Genomic DNA, 17,186 nt, shown 5'->3' with positions numbered 1-17,186 from the left:
CAAAACCACAGCTCCACACAAGCTCACCATTAACACCTGCAGCCATGCCAGGGGCATGTCCCCAGTATTGACAAAGAGTATAGACTTCAAGTCCTCTACCAGCTCGAGAAACTCTGCTAGCAAGACCTCTCCACCGTCCACCTTAGCCACGCCCGAAAGACTCTCTACTGCAGCACATCAGGCCCAAGGCATACTCAACTGAGAATAATTGGAGGTCACACTACAGGTAGAGTAGGCCTTGGAGAAGACGGACACTCAAAGTGAAGCCATATAGAAGCCTTTAGTGCCAGTTTTGGAGAGAAAATGCTGATCTCCCAGATGATCAGGTCAATAGGATTCAAATCACTACTAACACTCAGCCTAGCTAAAATGAAGTGCAGGTTCCCTCTATGGAACTTAATAAATTTCACTGCAGGCCTGTCTGCAACCTCTAATTTCCATTCCTCAAAGGTTTTCGGTCAGTCAGCAGGCAGCCCAAAATGTGGACGGTAAATGGGGACTCGTGGAAGACAGTGAGGACTGCAAGAACAGAGAATCTTTCCCAGGCCGAGGACAGAGAATGCTACAGGTTGGTGATATGATGGAGGGAGTTGGAAAGGAGAACGAAGGGGAGATCTATGAGCTACAAGCTGGCTTTTTGAGGTGGTGGGAGCTGCTTCAGACATGCCTGCAGGCCTTGGGGACGTATTTCCAAATTTAATAAAGAAATGTGGTCGCTGGCCTCAGTGAGCTTTTACAATCTTAATGCCTCAGCATACTGCTGCTGCTAAGTCGCTTCAGTCGTGTCTGACTCTGTGCGACCCCACAGACGGCAGCCGACCAGGCTCCCCAGTCCCTGAGTCTCCAGGCAAGAGCACCGGAGTGGGTTGCCATTACCTTCTCCAATGAATGAAAGTGAAAAGTGAAAGGGAAGTCGCTCAGTCGTGCCCAACTCTTGGCGACCCCCACCATGCTCCGTCCATGGGATTTTCCAGGCAAGAGTACTGGAGTGGGTTGCCGTTGCCTACGCACTAGACTAGACTACATGCAGTGTCACCACTTAGAAATTCAGCAGATATTTGGGGGGTTGTGTGGAACTTGCTGGAGACTTGCTGTATCAGACTTGTTCCAACACTTAGAATACTTAATAGAGCTGGAGCCAGGACTCAGCTATAGTGGACTGTTCTCGTAAGCATTATTCAGTTCAGTTCGGTTGAGTCACTCAGTCGTGTCCGACTCCTTGTGACCCCGTGGACACCAAGCTTCCTTATTCATCACCAGTTCCCCCGGCTTGCTCAGACTCATGTGCGTTGAGTCAGTGATGCCATCCAACCATCTTATCCTCTCTCATCCCCTTCTCCTCCTGCCTTCAGGCTTTCCCAGGGTTAGCGTCTTTTCCAGTGAGCCAGTTCTTCGCATCAGGTAGCCAACAGTTGGAGCTTCAGCATCAGTCTTCCAATGAACATTCAGGACTGATTTTCTTTAGGACTGCCCGGCTGATCTTGCATTCCTGGGGACTCTCAAGAGTCTTCTCCAACACCACAGTTCAGAAACATCAATTCTTTGGCACTCAGCTTTCTTTATGGTCCGGTTCTCACGTCCGTCCATGACTATGTGAAAAGCCATAGCTTTGACTGGATGGGCCTTTGTCAGTAGTTTAATGTCTCTGTTTTTTAATATGCTGTCTAGCTGTGTTATAGGTTTTCTTCCAAGGAGCAAGGGTGTTTGAATCCCATGGCTGCATTCAGCATCTGGAGTGATGTTGGAGTTGAGGAAAGTAAAACGTGTCCGTGTTTCCACTGTTTACCTTTCTATTCACCCTGAAGTGATGAGACCGGTTGCCATGATCTTAGTGTTTTGAATGTTGAGTTCTAAGCCAGATTTTTCACTGCCCACTGTCACTCTCGTCAGGCCAGACTCTTCAGTTCCACCTCGCTTTCTGCCAAAGGGTAGTGTCATCTGCATATCTGAGGTTAGCGATATTTCTCCCGGCCATCTTGATTCCAGGTTGTGCTTCATCGAATCCGGCCTTTTGTATGATGTACTGTGCATATAACTTAAAAAATCAAAGTGGCACTATACAGACTTGACGTACTCCTTTCCCCCTATTCGGAACCAGTCCATTGTTCCACGCCCTATTCTAACTGTTGCTTCCTGAGCTGCATACAGATCTCTCAGGCGGCAGGTAAGGTGTTCTGGTATTAGCGTTTCCTTAAGAATTTTCCACAGCTTGGTGTGATTCACACAGGCCAAGGCTCTAGCGTACTCAGTGAAGCAGAAGTACGTGTTTTTCTGGAATTCTCGTGCTTTTTTGTGATCCATCGGATGTTGGCAATTTGCTCTCTGGTTCCTCTGCCTTTTCAAAGTCCCGCTTGAGCATCTGGAGGTTCTCGTTTCACTTACTGTTGAAGACTTGGAGACTTTGAGCCTTCCTTTGCCTGATGTGTGAGATGAGTGCAACTGTTGGTAGTCTGAACATTCTTTGACGTGGTGTTTCTTTGGGATAGGAATGAAAACTGGCCTTTTCCAGTACTGTGGCCACTGCTGAGTTTTCCAAATTTGCTGGCATATGGAGTACAGCACTCTCACAGCCTCATCATTTAGGATTTGAAATAGTTCAGCCGAAATTCCATCACCTGCACTAGCTTTGTTCATACTGGTGCTTCCTAAGGCCCAGTTGACTTGTCAGTCCAGGAAGTCTGGCTCCAGGTGAGTGAGCACACCATCGTGGTTATCTCGGTCATTGTCAGTAGTTCTTCTATGTATTCTTGCCACCTCTTCTTAGTATCTTCTGCTTCCGTTAGGTCCATACCATTTTTGTCCATGATTGTGCCCCTCTTTGCATGAAATATTCCCTTGGTATGTCTAATTTTCTTGAAGAGACCTCTAGTCTTCCTCAGTGTATTGTTTTCCTGTATTTCTTTGCACTGAATGCTTAAGAAGGCTATCTGCTGTCTCCTTGCCATGCTTTGGAACTCTGCATTCGGGTGGATACATCTTTCCTTTTCTCCAGTGCTTCTCACTTCCCTTCTTTGTTCAGCTATTTGAAAGGCCTTCTCAGACAACCTTTTGCCTCTTTGCAGTTCTTCTTGTGGATGGTTGTCATCACTGCCTCCTGGACAGCGTTACGAACTTAGTGACCTGGGGAGTTCATCTTCCAGCGTCCTATCTTTTGCCTTTTCATACTATTCATGAGGAGCCGGGAAAGGTCAGTTTTCATTCCAGTCCCAGAGAAAGGCAAGGCCAAAGAATGCTCAGACTACTGCACAATTGCACTCATCTCACACGCTAGAAGAGTAATGCTCAAAATTCTCCAAGTCAGGCTTCAGCAATAAGTGAACCGTGAACTTGCAGATGTTGAAGCTGGTTTTAGAAAAGTCAGAGGAGCCAGAGATCAAATTGCCAACATGCGTTGGATCATCGATAAAACAAGAGAGTTCGAGAAAAACACCTGTCTGCTTTGTTGAGTATGCCAAAGCCTTGGACTATGTGGATCACAAAGAACTGTGGAAAATTCTGAAAGAGATGGGTGTACCAGACCAGCCGACCTGCCTCTTGAGAAACCTGTATGCAGGTCAGGAAGCAGCTGTTAGAACTTGTCATGGAAAAACAGTCAAAGGCTTTGGCATAGTCAAGAAAGCAGAAATAGATGTTTTTCTTGACCTGTCTTGCTGTTTGGATGATACAACGGATGTTGGCAATTTGATCTCTGGTTCCTCTGCCTTTTCTAAAACCAGCTTCAACATCTGGAAGTTCATGGTTCACGTATTGCTGAAGCCTGACTTGGAGAATTTTGAGCATTACTTTACTAGCGTGTGAGATGAGTGCAATTGTGCAGTAGTTTGAACTTTCTTTGGCATTGCCTTTCTTTGGGATTGGCGTGAAAACTGACTTTTTCCAGTCCTGTGGCCACTGCAGAGTTTTTCCGAATTTGCTGGCATATTGAGTGCAGCACTTTCACAGCATCATCTCCCAAGATTTGAAATAGCTCCACTGGAATTCCATCACCTCCACTACCTTTGTTCGTAGTGATGCTTCCTAAGGCCCACTTATTCCACCTTCCAGGATGTCTGGCTCTAGGTGAGTGATCACACCATTGTGATTATCTGGGTCGTGAAGATCTTTTTTGTACAGTTCTTCTGTGTATTCTTGCCACCTCTTCTTACTATCTTCTGCTTCTGTTAGGTCCCTACCATTTCTGTCCTTTATGGAGCCCATCTTTGCATGAAATGTTCCCTTGGTATCTCTAATTTTCTTGAAGAGGTCTCTAGCCTTTCCCATTCTGTTGTTTTCCTCCATGTCTTTGCATTGATCACTGAGGAAAGCTTTCTTATCTCTCCTTGCTATTCTTTGGAGCTCTGCATTCACATGGGTATATCTTTCCTTTTCTCCTTTGCTTTTGACTTCCCTTCTTTTCACAGCTGTTTTTAAGGCCTCCTCAGACAGCCATTTTGTTGTTTTGCATTTCTTTCCATGGGGATGGTCTTCATCGCTGTCTCCTGTACAATGTCACGAACCTCCGTCCATAGTTCATCAGGCAGTCTGTCTGTCAGATCTAGTCCCTTAAATCTATTTCTCACTTCCACTGTATAGTTATAAGGGATTTGATTTAGGTCATACCTGAATGATTTCTTGTTTTCTCCATTGTCTTCAATTTCAGTCTGAATTTGGCAATAAGGAGTTCATGATCTGAGCCACAGTCAGCTCCCAGTCTGTGGATTAGATGAGCAATTGGATCAGATTAGCAGTTGCCAAACTCTAAGCTTTAACCTTTTCTGCCTCAGAGGATAGTGTATGCAATAGATAACGATTTCAGCTGTTGGAGCTGAATTATGGAATGAATGTGGGCCTGCAAGGTCTGTCTTCCATTTTTTTTTTTCCTTTTCCTGCAAGCTTCATAATCAAGACATCTCCCTGGAACCTCTCAACTCTTTCATATATAGATATTTTCAATACCAACCACTTGGCTATTTTGCTCCTTAGAAGCCTTCTTATTCGTACGTATCTAATTCTGTGCACATCACTTTGTAATAGGGCATGCAGTTTAGAGGTTGACCTTACTGCCCGGATTGGGCTTCTCTGGTAGCTCAGTTGGTACAGAATCCGCCTGCAATGCAGGAGACCCCGGTTCAATTCCTGGATGAGGAAGATCTGCTGGAGAAGGGATAGGTTACCCACACCAGTATTCCGGCCTAAAGGATTCCATGGGCGGCTGAGTCTGTGGAGTCGCAAAGACTCAGACACACCTGAGCAGCTTTCACTTTGACTTTAGAACCTGGATTACTAGTAGCAGCCATTAAAGGAACCATTCGATAGGATAATTGGACCCCGGACCTTGGACTTTGAGTATGGCGGCTAGTCAGTGGAATACATGCATGGTATTCTCATTGTACTTGATGTGCACGGCTCAGACAGTAAGATACCTGCCTGCAACGTGGGAGACCCAGGTTCAGTGCCTTTGTCAAGATCCGCTGACAAAGGAACTGTCTACCCATTCCGGTATTCTTGGCTGGAAAATTTCACGGACGGAGGAGCCTGGTGGGGTCCAGTCCATGGGGTCGCCAAGATCGGACACCATTGAGCAACTGACACTTTCCAACTCCTATAATATATGGGTGTGGGTTGCTTCATGGCAAATTTTAGTGGCCCAAGGGTCAGAGGTAACCTCGGATACAGGCATACAATAAGTAGGAAGACCAGTGGTAAAAACGAGAGGCAGTGTGGTCTGCTGGGAAGACCGCACCAGACTATACCTATTATAGTGCACCACTCAGGTCCCTTTCACTAGGCACCCCTCAACTCCATAAATCCTGGCCACTAATCTTTGTGAAAGGTTCCCTGTTCTGGAAAATTGCCTTTGGTCACATGAAAGCCTCCTCATCCAAGAGGTGAAAATCCCACATCTATGGGTGAAATTTTGACTGAGTGACATGGAAGCAAATGCCTTAATACAAAGTGAGATAAAGCCTGGTGCAACTTGGTCTCTGCTTGACCTTAGATTTTGTTTTCCCTCTGCTATATCTTGCTTCCCTCATTCCATTTCTCCTGGAAAACCCTCACCATTGAGTCCTGTGAGTAGCAAACATGGGCTCTGCTTTTAGGGAATCTGATGGAAAACATTCCCACCACAGAATAGCAACTACCACTCGCCAAGAAAAGGAAAGGGAAAAATATTCATACTCTAGCCTCAGTTTCTCTTAAGGTAAAATGCCACTCTCTGCTGCTATTTGCTATCCTTTGTGCAGACCTCTGAGATTACATTGTTTGCTGTTTCGTTTTTTTCTTTTTCTTTTCCTTTTTGATGTTCCTTGGCCACATAAGTCATGGAAAGGTATGCTTTTCTTAGAAGCTGATGATGTTTTTTTTTAGCTGATCTTTGGATGGACACCCAAAGTTGGTGGTTTTAACTTGTAAACAATATACTTCATTTTTTCAAGGGCTAGGATCTTAATAATCTGTCTTCAAGTCCAGAGTTTATTAAGATTTGTAAGTTTAAACATGTTTCTTATTGATTCCATTATTTAGGTTGAATGTTTCAAATACAGACCTCTACCCCAGAAGAGAATCAAATAAAATCGCAAGTGAAATAGACTTGGGAGACGATCGTCTATTCCAGTTAGAGAAGACAATCTATCAAAGTGCATTGAGCAGGTCAATCTAAAATAGTAATCTAATAACAATCTGTAAAGTCAGAAAACTCTGCACGAGGAACTTAAAATAAGATTTCGTAGGCATGAGGTGGCCAAAGTATTGGAGTTTCAGCTTCAACATCAGTCCTACACCACCACCACCAAGAGTCCCCCTTCTCGACAGTATTTGGTATTGTCCAACGTCTTAATTTTTGACAGTTGAATGAGTATAAAGTCATACTTTGTCATTTTGAAATGCATTTTCTTATTATAAGATTGGCCATCTCTGCATATTTATGAGCTGTTTGTGTTTTGTGGATGAGTCACTGAGGCTTAACCTATCCACACTCACAGAGCTTGTAAGAGAGAACCAGAACGTAAACCCAACTGTCTCTTTTTCCTGGGATTGGGGTATACTGCTCAGCTTTTATTTGCATTTTTCTCTCTTTATTAAGGAACTTAAAAGGATCTTTCTCCTCCCACACAGATCTCTAGAAATTCGCAGCAGGAGCTGTCTTAGAAATATTCCCACTTCTCTCAGACTTCAAGACAAAAGAAAGATATACTTATTTATTCTCTTTCTTTTTTATGTTTTAAATTATGAAACTATGATAACACATTTACAGGAGGCTTGGAGAGTTCAGAACAAAGTTACATATAGTTCCACTATGTGGTGGTTGGTGGTTTAGTCGCTAAGTCAAGTCCAGTTCTTGTGACTGCATGGACTGTAGCCTGCCAGGCTCCTCTATCCATGGGATTCTCCAGGCAAGAATACTGGAGTGGGTTGCCATTTCCTTCTCCAGGGGTCTTCCCGACCCAGGAATCAAACCCAAGTCCCCTGCATTGCAGGGAGATTCTTTACCAACTGAGCTATGAGGGAGCTATGGGGGAAGTTCTACTATAAATTAGAATTATTTTTAAGTAGATAAATTACAATTTTTAGTTGGACTTCCAATATCAAACTCAAAAAATTAATGGAATGAATAAAGGTAGAAGTCTATAGTAGATCTGAAAAGCAGTATGAACCAATTGGACATAACTTCAGATTTATATAGTTTTCACACAACAAGAGAATCCAAATTGTGTTCAAGTTCCCATAGACTATAAACTAGGAGACCCTGGAACATATCCAGGAACATAAAGTGCAAAAGTTTCATGGCCTGAAGGTATTGAAATCATATACACTCTGTTCTCCTATCACTGTGGAATTATGATAGAAGTTAATAGCAAAAGATATTGGAAAATAACCCACATATTTTCAAGTGCAGTGTGACGTTTCCCAAGAGAGATCTTTGACTTAGCCATTGAAAGCCTCTATAAAGTTAGAAGACTGAAAGAAACAAGAGGGTGATTGCAGAGAAGAAAACATTTTAATGAGAAGGACTTAAAGGAAAGAAACCCTTGTAGGTCCCTGAAACCTTTGGATTAGAGTCTTTCTGCTTGTCTGAAGGTGTGCTTCATGGTCAGTCCCCTCTTATCAGATACCTTTCCCCCTCTTTGGGATAATTCCGGATTTCAATCATTTAGGAGTATATCTGGTATTTCAGGAATTGGTGACTTTCGAGGATGTGGCTGTGGACTTCAGTCCAGAGGAATTACCCTAACCTCAGTGCTTCTCAGAGGAAGCTCTACCGGAAGGTGATGCTGGAAAATTACAGGAACCTGGTCTCCCTCGGTAAGCCATGATGACCAAAATTGTTTCCAGACATTGGCATATGTCCCTAGTGGCAGAATCTTTGGAAACAGGCTTTATTTTTCTTGTGTGTAAATTTGCACTTGCCTGTTATCTCAGAGCCTTTAGAAACCAGGCTGGGAGTTCCTGAGGGTACAGGACAGAACCCCCAAGTTATAAGTCTCCTTCTTCAACAGGGTACCAGTTCCCTAAACCTGACATTATCTCACAGCTGGAAGAGGAGGGGTCACATGCTAGGGAGGAAGACGGGAGTGCAGTGACATGTCAAGGTGAGCCGTGAGACCGGGATCTTGGGGAGACAACCCTGGTCAGTGAGCAGGGGCTGGGAGCTGGTCCTCAGAGCCCACTCAGCTTAGGCAGAGGGCCGGTAGGTGCTTTCACCTTAGGGGCTCGTGTGGTCACGCCACATCATGCTCACTCAGTACTTCTTTTATCTCCTCTCTGAAGCTCATCTCTTCCTCTCCTGCTCAGCTCCAGGGAGGCCAGTTTCCGTATCCTCTAATGTTCAAGCCCCTGCATTCATTTGTGCCTTTCCCCTGACAGCTAGAAATCAGAGGTCTTTCCTCTGTCACTGAGACAAGCAAAAACCTTGGTGTGATACCACTGCTCTTTCCAGCCCTCAGGGAGTTGACGTTACAAAGCACACATCAGGTTCTTACCACTCCCAAAAGAAAATCCAGACTTCTAGCAAAACATTTAAATCTGTCCCAGTCTGGTCCAAAAGTCACATCCAGCTTCATCTCTCATAGATACTCCTAGTAGAACCCTATATTGCTGCTCCCCAGGACTGTGTACTTCCATAGTCAGTGTCTGCTCAGAATAAGATTGCCGCCCATTTCACTGCTTGCTGAGCCCTAATGCCTTCCCCTGCCTGATCTTTTTCTGTTCCCAGATGAAATTCCCCAAACTCTCCTTTTGTACATTTATAGCCTGATTATAGAGTCTCTATACAGAGAGACTGTTCAGTCCAATGAACACCCAGCACTGATGTCCTTTAGGATGGACTGGTTGGATCTTCTTGCAGGCCAAGGGACTCTCAAGAGTCTTTTCCAACAGCACAGTTCAGAAGCATCAATTCTTCAGCACTCAGGTTTCTTCCCCCTGCAACTCTCGCATCCATATGTGACTACTGGAAAAACCATAGCCTTGACTAGATGGACCTTTGCTGGCAAAATAATGTCTCTGCTTTTAAATATGCTGTCTCGGTTGGTCGTAAATTTCCTTGCAAGGAGTAAGTGCCTTTTAATTTCATGGTTGCAGGCACCATCTGCAGTGATTTTGGAACCCCCCAAAATAACGTCTGACACTGTTTCCACTGTTTCCCCATCTATTTCCCATGAAGTGATGGGACCGGATGCCATGATCTTTGTTTTCTGAATGTTGAGCTTTAAGCCAACTTTTCCACTCTCCTCTTTCACTTTCATCAAGAAGCTCTTTAGTTCTTTTTCACATTCTGCCATAAGGGTGGTGTCATCTGCATATGTGAGGTTATTGATATTTCTCCCAGAAATCTGGATTCCAGCTTGTACTTCATCCAGCCCGGCATTTCTCAGGATGTACTCTTATTAGATCTTAGGGATACTAATTTAAAAGAGACAACATAATAAATTGTGCAAAGCATAAAATATACACATACAATAAGAGTTGTACACAGTACAATGGAATATTAGCCATTAAAAAGAATGAAATAATGCCATTTGCAGCAACATGGATGGACCTAGAGATTGTCATAACGAGTGAAGTAAATCAGACAGAGAAGGAGAAATATCATATGGCATCCCTCATATGTGGAATCTAAAATGAAATATAAATGAAGTTACACCACAGAAAGTCTCTCAGACTTAGAGAACAAACTTACGGTTTGTTCTTATGGATAAACTTATGGATAACCAACAAAGTCCTACTGTATAGCACAGGAAACGTTGCTCAATGTTCCCTGGCAGCCTGGATGGGAGGGGAATTTGGGGGAGAATGGATAAATATATACATATGGCTGAGTCCCTTCACTGTTTACCTGAAACTATCACAACATTGTTAACTGGCTATACCTCAATACAAACAAAAAGTTGTTTGTTTTTTTTTTAAGTTGTATAAAGGTATGATGACTGAGTAAAATATTTGCATGGGAGCAAGAACCACGGGGGTAATACCATGTTCAGGGGGATGATTTTCCTTTTTATCTTAATAATATTTTCTTTCAGCAAACGAAAATCAAGATTCAAATGTGCATAAATTGCTTTTATATGATTACATATTGTGACATCTTAATATGTATGAATATATAATCCCTTTATCTACTCTCGCTGCCCGGATTTTAACATAAGGAGATAGAAAACCACTTAAGACAATGTAACCTCCTACTTATGATCTCTTAAGAGGTGCTGCTAATAAATTGAACATGAAGTTTTTAACTTTTTATTTTCTATAGCCAGTTAACAATGCCGTGATAGTTTCAGGCAGACAGCAAAGGGACTCAGCCACAGATACACATGTGTCCGTTCTCCCCCAAACTCCCCTCACATCCAGGCTGCCACTGAACACTGAGCAGAGTTCCCTGTGCTCCACAACAGGTCCTTGTTGGTTCTCTGTTTTAAATACAGCCATGTGTACATGTCTGTCCCACGCTCCCTAACCATCCCTTCCCTGCATCCTTCCCCTCAACAACCATATGTTGAACATACAGCTTTTTCACACTTGACTTCGTGTGGTGCCCCTGGCAGGCACCCTGGACAAGACACCCACACATAAGAAAATATTCGTGAGTAACCTTCAGCCTAGAAAATAAGAACAAGGGAGAAAAACAAGATTCAGAACAAGATATGAATTTCCAAGAAGTTGACGTGCACTTAAGGTATGTGTGTGACTTAGAGGTGGGAGTCTCCTGACCTCTGGATGTTTCATGTGGATTCTGAGAAAAATGTCTGCTTCTTTAATTAGATGGAAATGTACACAACAGAGAGCTTTGCATCAAGTCTGACATTTAGTGCATGACTCCCTGGGACCCTCCAAGCTGGGTTGTTGACCTATTTTTCCTCTGGACCCCAAGCTGTGTTAACTCCTCACTGACTTCTAATCCGGAATCAGCGATCCCTGTTGGGAACGTCCTTGTTGCTTCCCCCTTATCTCCATTCCTCCCTCAACCACTGTTATTTCTTACTTTTTGCGTTGCTGTTGTTGTTCGTCACCGAGTCACGTCCACTTCTTTGCTATCCCACGGATGCAGCACGCCAGGCTTCCCTCTCCTTCGCCATCTCCCAAAGTTTGCTCACACCCACGTCCATTGAGTCGGTGATGCCATCCAAACATCTCATCCTGTGCCACCTCCTTCTTCTCTTGCCTTCAGTCTTTCCCAGCCTCAGGTCTTTCCCAAGGAGTCCGCTCTTCACATCAGGTGGCCATAGTATTGGAGCTTCAGCTGGAATGTCAGTCCTTCCAATCAATATTCAGAGTTGATTTCCTTTAGGATTGACTGCTTTGATCTCCTTGCAGTCTAAGGGACTGTCAAGAGTCGTCTAATAAAATTGAAGCCAACAGATATAAACTGCCTGTATGGATCTCAGACACCACTTTAATCATTTGACATGTGATTGGGTTCAGGATACCTCACCCCAAAATATGGCACCTGGCATATTGAAGGTGAAGCAGTTTGAGAAAACAGCGGAAGGAAGAGGTTCACTCTCTTCCCCTTCCCCCTTCTTCCATGAAACAAGCCATAATCCCATCATGGGAGAGGTACCCTGCCTATAGCAGGAGGAAAGGAGCATTCTTATCTCCAAAGGGTGAGGAACTCTTCCATGAGGAAGCCTAACACACAGGCCTTGCTAAGTTTCTGCCAGCTTATTACACTCACCTCTTATTCCTTAACTGATCATATTCTTCCACAACTGTCCCCACCTCATCAAACCTAGTTTGAAATACTCAGGTCTGTTTCTTTAGGTCTTCATTTCCTTAGGAAGGCTCCTGCGTCACTTAAAACATATTAAAATAAGTTGTAAGCTTGTCTCCAGTTAATGTGTCTTTGTTGATTCATTTTCAGACGCACCCAGCGACCCTCAGCACGTGGAAGAAAACATTATCCACCTCTACATATTTTAATCCTTACATTTAGTAACTTGCTGTCCTTTTAGTCTAGAAGGACAGACTGAGGCTCAGAGAGCTTGAATGACCTCCAAATTGCAGGTTTTCAGATACAATACATAGAAGGGCACTTCTGGGGAATCCCCCACACCAGGGGTTTGTGAGCTGCACGTGTATACCTAAAATGCCATCACCAAATCTCAGGTCATAGGTTTTCTCTTAAGTTCTCTTCCTGGAGTTTTCTAGTTTTGGTGTTGCATTTGGGTGTCTGATCCACTTTGAGTTAGTTTTTGTCACAGGTATAAGACCAGTGTCAAGAATATTAACCATTATGCCATCATCACCATAATCAACATCACAATGACTAAAATACTTATTGCACCTTTCACTATACTTTCCCTACGTATCTCGAGGCCCTGATAAATGTTCTTTAGTTAAATACAAATGGCTCCTCAACACAGGAAAACATATTCTACCTTGCTCCTGAAAAATTTCTCGACCCTAGTTTTGGAAAACCTGAAAAAGCATCCTATAACACTGAGAATGCAGGTTTGCTCACACAGGCTGGTGGGGGTCTGATAGGCAAGCGTCTATGGAAGGCAGCTTAGAAATCTCTGTCAAAATGACACACACATGTGCACTGTGGCTCAACAATTCCACTGCAGGGGATTTATCTTCCCAGAAGGTTTACACAGCAGCAGAACTGCTGAAGCTCATAGTTTTGCACAGAATACTGGTAGCAAAGGGCTGAAAACAACTCAGCCACCCAGTAGTCAGGGATGGGGTAAATAAATCAAGTCACAACAACAGTACAACAGAATTCAAACAGCTGTTCAGAAACAGTAGGCAAATTCTCTTTGTACTGATATGAAAAGGTCTCTGAGATAGGAAAAATTGAAGGCATAGAACAATGGGTACAGTCTGCCACCTTTTGTATAAAAAAGGTAGGAAACGAGACTATGAGTATTTTTGCAAACTAAAAATGTTTCTACTCTATTTGTACAGACATATAGTTACATATAATATGAATCTGCGTGGCATCATGATATACTTGTTATAGTTGGTCAGTCGTGTCTGACTCTTTGAGACCCCATGGACTCGACAGTCCATGAAATTCTCCAGGTATGAATACTGGAGTGGATAGGTGTTCCCGTCTCCAGGGGAGCTTCCCTACCCAGGGATCGAACCCAGGTCTGCCTGCGTTGAGGGTGGATTTTTCACCAGCTGAGTCACAAGGGAATGCCAAGAACATTGCAGTGGGTAGCCTATCCCTCCTGCAGCGGATCTTCCTGACCCAGGAATCGAACCAGACTCTCCGGCATCGCAGGCGGATTCTTTACCAACTGAGCTTCCGGGGAAGCCTTATATTGCTATCAAGGAAGTACTTATATTAGTTAAGTACACATTTTAAGCTACAGTATGTACCACACTGTGTCACATTATAGGTTGTGTTACATCGTCACAGTTCTTATTTAGAAAATATATTTTATATTTTAAACTATTTATATCTATTACAGGTAAATATCTACCGAATTTATAGTATAGATATGTATAATACGTATCAATGATAACGACATATATGTGTATAACGCACATATGTATATACGCATGTATCTCTATTTTCATATACACAAAGACACTGTGGAAGGACACTGAAAACATGTTCACGCTTTCATAATTATTCACAGTTGCATAATTATTCAGTTTAATAATCATACGTATTCAAATAATTGCACCGGTCACCTGAGTGTTCCGTGGTTTTATAGCATGAGAATTTGGTCGGTGGCACACACAAAGTGAGAAGGCTTTTCACTGCATACTGTTTATTTTGAAACCGTTTTAAACCACGTGCTAACCACTGCCAAAACTCGTAAAGCATCTAAAGGAAGTAGTCCTCCGGCCCCTCCCAGCCCTCTCTAGGCCAGGTGGTCCTCGCGGGCCCGCCCGGCAGAGCCGGCCAGAAGCGGCCTGCGTTTTCTGCGCGGCGCTTTCTGCACCGGCCGTCCCACAGGGCGCATGCGCAGACCGCTGGTAGCGCCTGCCTGGCGGGTTTGCGCTGCAAGACCGAGGTGCAGAGGTTCGGTCAGGCGAGGGTGTCCGTCTGCGAGGTGAGTGCGCGGCGGCCAGGGCCCGGACGCGAGGGAGAGGCCCTGGGGGTGAGGGCCCGGCTCGCGGGCAGGGAGGTGCGGGCGTCCCCTCAGGGCCGCCGGGGCAGACGCTCCTCTTCGCGGGGAAGTCGACGGAAAGGGAGGCGCGAAGTAGCGGCCCTGAGGGGAAGGGGTGCGGGAGGCCGCGCGGGCCAAGTCAGCTCTGAGGAGGACGCGGCGGCCTCCCTGTTGCTCACGCCCCGGCTTCCTGCCAATGCTTCCCCGGCCGGAAGGCCTTCCACCCGCCCTCCTCCTCCCGCGTCGCACCTTCCTCCCCGCCCCAGGACCCCGCAGACCCTCCCTTTTTATGGCCTCTCTGCTCTCACCCCCAAGAACGCGTTCCTTGGTCCCTGAGGACCCTCCCCGTCCTCTCGGACCGCTGCCCTCCCCTTCGAGGACCCCACGGGCCTTCCCTTTCAGACACACCTTTGGCCTCCTCAAGGACTCCCGCCCTAGAAAACCCTCCTTCCCCCTCGAGGACCCCTCCCTTCCCTTCCCGTCCCCCCTCTCCCCGTTTGGAGGATAAGTCTCTATACAGACTTATGAACATCCAGGTGGATAACGCTTTGCTCAGAATCAGCGTTTAATAAATGTTGAATTGAATGAGTAAAATGAGAGATTGGGAGCCAAGAAAAGAGTTGGAGTACTCTTGCTTTATTCTGAGTGAGAAGGTGTTGACCGGGGTACTCCAGTGTTTCCCCAATAGTCCTACAGAATTATGATAATAGGGGTTCTTTACAAAAAACAACACAAAAAAACAAAAAGTGTTGCCTAACAAGATCAGTTCAAGAAATGCTACCTCTTACATTTCCCCTCTTTGAGATCTGAGATGCTGGTTAAGGGATCGGAAGAGTCCTACAAGAGTGAAAGCTGACTTGCATCGTACGGTATCTCCTGGATTGACCTGATAATAGAATCCATTTATGGCCACAGTTATACTAGTTCCTACAAACAGCAATGATGTACCAAGCATGGTGTGAAAGTTGCAGCCAAACCCCAGTCCCCCGTCTTTCTCTGGTTTCCTTCTCATTCTCTTGTCAGTGCCTCTGGCATCTTTGTCAATGTTCAGTCCTCCTAGATGGTCTTTTCTGCCTCACCTTCACCTATCCTTGGTTGCTGTATTCTGCATCCTTCTCCCACTCTCTCCTTACATCCCCAGACAACTCTCAAACCTCTGTACTAATTAATGTGTTTGTGATGTTCGGTCTCTTTCTTCTATTTCTACTATAATGATGTTTTTCTCTGAGTAAAAAATAGTAGAGGACCTTTTACATTTCTTTTAGGTTGTGAGGACCAATCTGAAACCAAAGATCTAACTCCAGAGCAAAGCCTGCCTGTAGAGACATCATCCTCGGGGGCAGGAATAAAGGATTTGGAGGCAGGTGACTCCTTGTGTGCCCACACGAGAGAGTCTTGTGCTGATGATCCACTGGAGTCACACCAGGTCAAGCCGGCACAAGTTTTGAGTCCCATAAAAATGAGTGACCCCAAGACCCTCGCTCAGGAAGGAAGCCACGAGGGTGATCAACTAGAGAAAAGCTCAGAACGTAAGAAAGCATCGGAGAGTCTGCTAGGAAAGGGTCCCCGGGAGCACAGTACTCTTGGAGTCTGCACCAGGTCCTGCCTGGCCCACAACTCGTTTTTCCTCCAAGAGAACAAACACTACAGATGTGAATTTTGTGGGAGAGACTTCAGTACCCGAGGAGGCCGGGAGAAGCACCAGCAAATCCACACGGGGAAGATGCCCTTTGTATGTAAACGGTGTGGAGAGGCCTTCTACCTCATGCCGCGCCTCAGCAGGCATCAGAAGACTCACTGGGATGGGAAGTCCTTGACCCAGCGTGCAGATGTCTACGGCCGCATGAGCGTTCAGAGGCAGGACTGCCATGAGCGTCTCGAATGCGGCAAAGCTTTCATCCAGGCTGTGCATCGTCTCCAGCATCTCAAAGCCCACGAAGCAGCAAGAGCCCTGCCATGTGAGTTACCCCGAGACAAGATGTATTTGATTGGATATAAGCGGCAGCACGACTACGTTGGAAAAAGAGCCCGTCAGTGTTGCGACTGTGGCAGAAGGTTGCGTCAAAGGTCGCACCTCATCCAGCACTACAGGATTCACGCTCAGGAGAGGCCTTACCAGTGCCAGCTGTGTGGGAAGTGTTTCAGCTGACCCTCCTGCCTCACTCAACATTACCAACTCCATTCTCAAGAGAAGCCCCTGGAGTGCCATTACTGTTGAAACACGTCCAGTCAGAATATTCTCAACCTCTTAGGCTTTCTCCTGGAGAGAGACCCTTGGAGTGCTCTGAATGAAAGAAGGTCTTGCACCAGCCCTCCCACCTTGTTAACAACTCGAAAACATGTCATGCTGTAGTCAGAAAACAGCAAGCGGTTGCAAGGGGATAGAACAGTCTTTTTGCAGACGGACAGTCAGCACGTGTGCCAGTCACTGAGGCAAAAAACCTCACAGAGTATTTTTGGGAAAGAAGCCGATAGATTTTGTCCTTCTCTGGTGGTGTCCATAGAATAGAGAACCTCGATTTTGACATCCCGACAAAAAATGTGTGACTGGCAGGTGTGCTCCAGACAGGAACTCTGTTGCCTGAATTTTTACAGAAGTTTTGACATACAATATCTTTACCACATGGGATGCATCAGCTAAGG

The 17,186-nt window shown here is 45.1% G+C and overlaps 1 pseudogene; it reads left to right on the top strand.

The window, feature by feature from the left end:
• The first annotated feature begins 479 nt into the window (after positions 1–479).
• On the top strand, positions 480–16,761 carry LOC145537695 (zinc finger imprinted 2-like; annotated as a pseudogene).
• Positions 16,762–17,186: the final 425 nt, after the last annotated feature.

Source organism: Giraffa tippelskirchi, chromosome Y (genome assembly GCF_054371585.1).
Source record: "Giraffa tippelskirchi isolate mGirTip1 chromosome Y, T2T-mGirTip1v1.2.pri, whole genome shotgun sequence".
NCBI lineage: Eukaryota > Metazoa > Chordata > Mammalia > Artiodactyla > Giraffidae > Giraffa > Giraffa tippelskirchi.
Note: the sequence above shows the minus strand (reverse complement) of the source record. Positions and strands in the feature narration are given on the sequence as shown.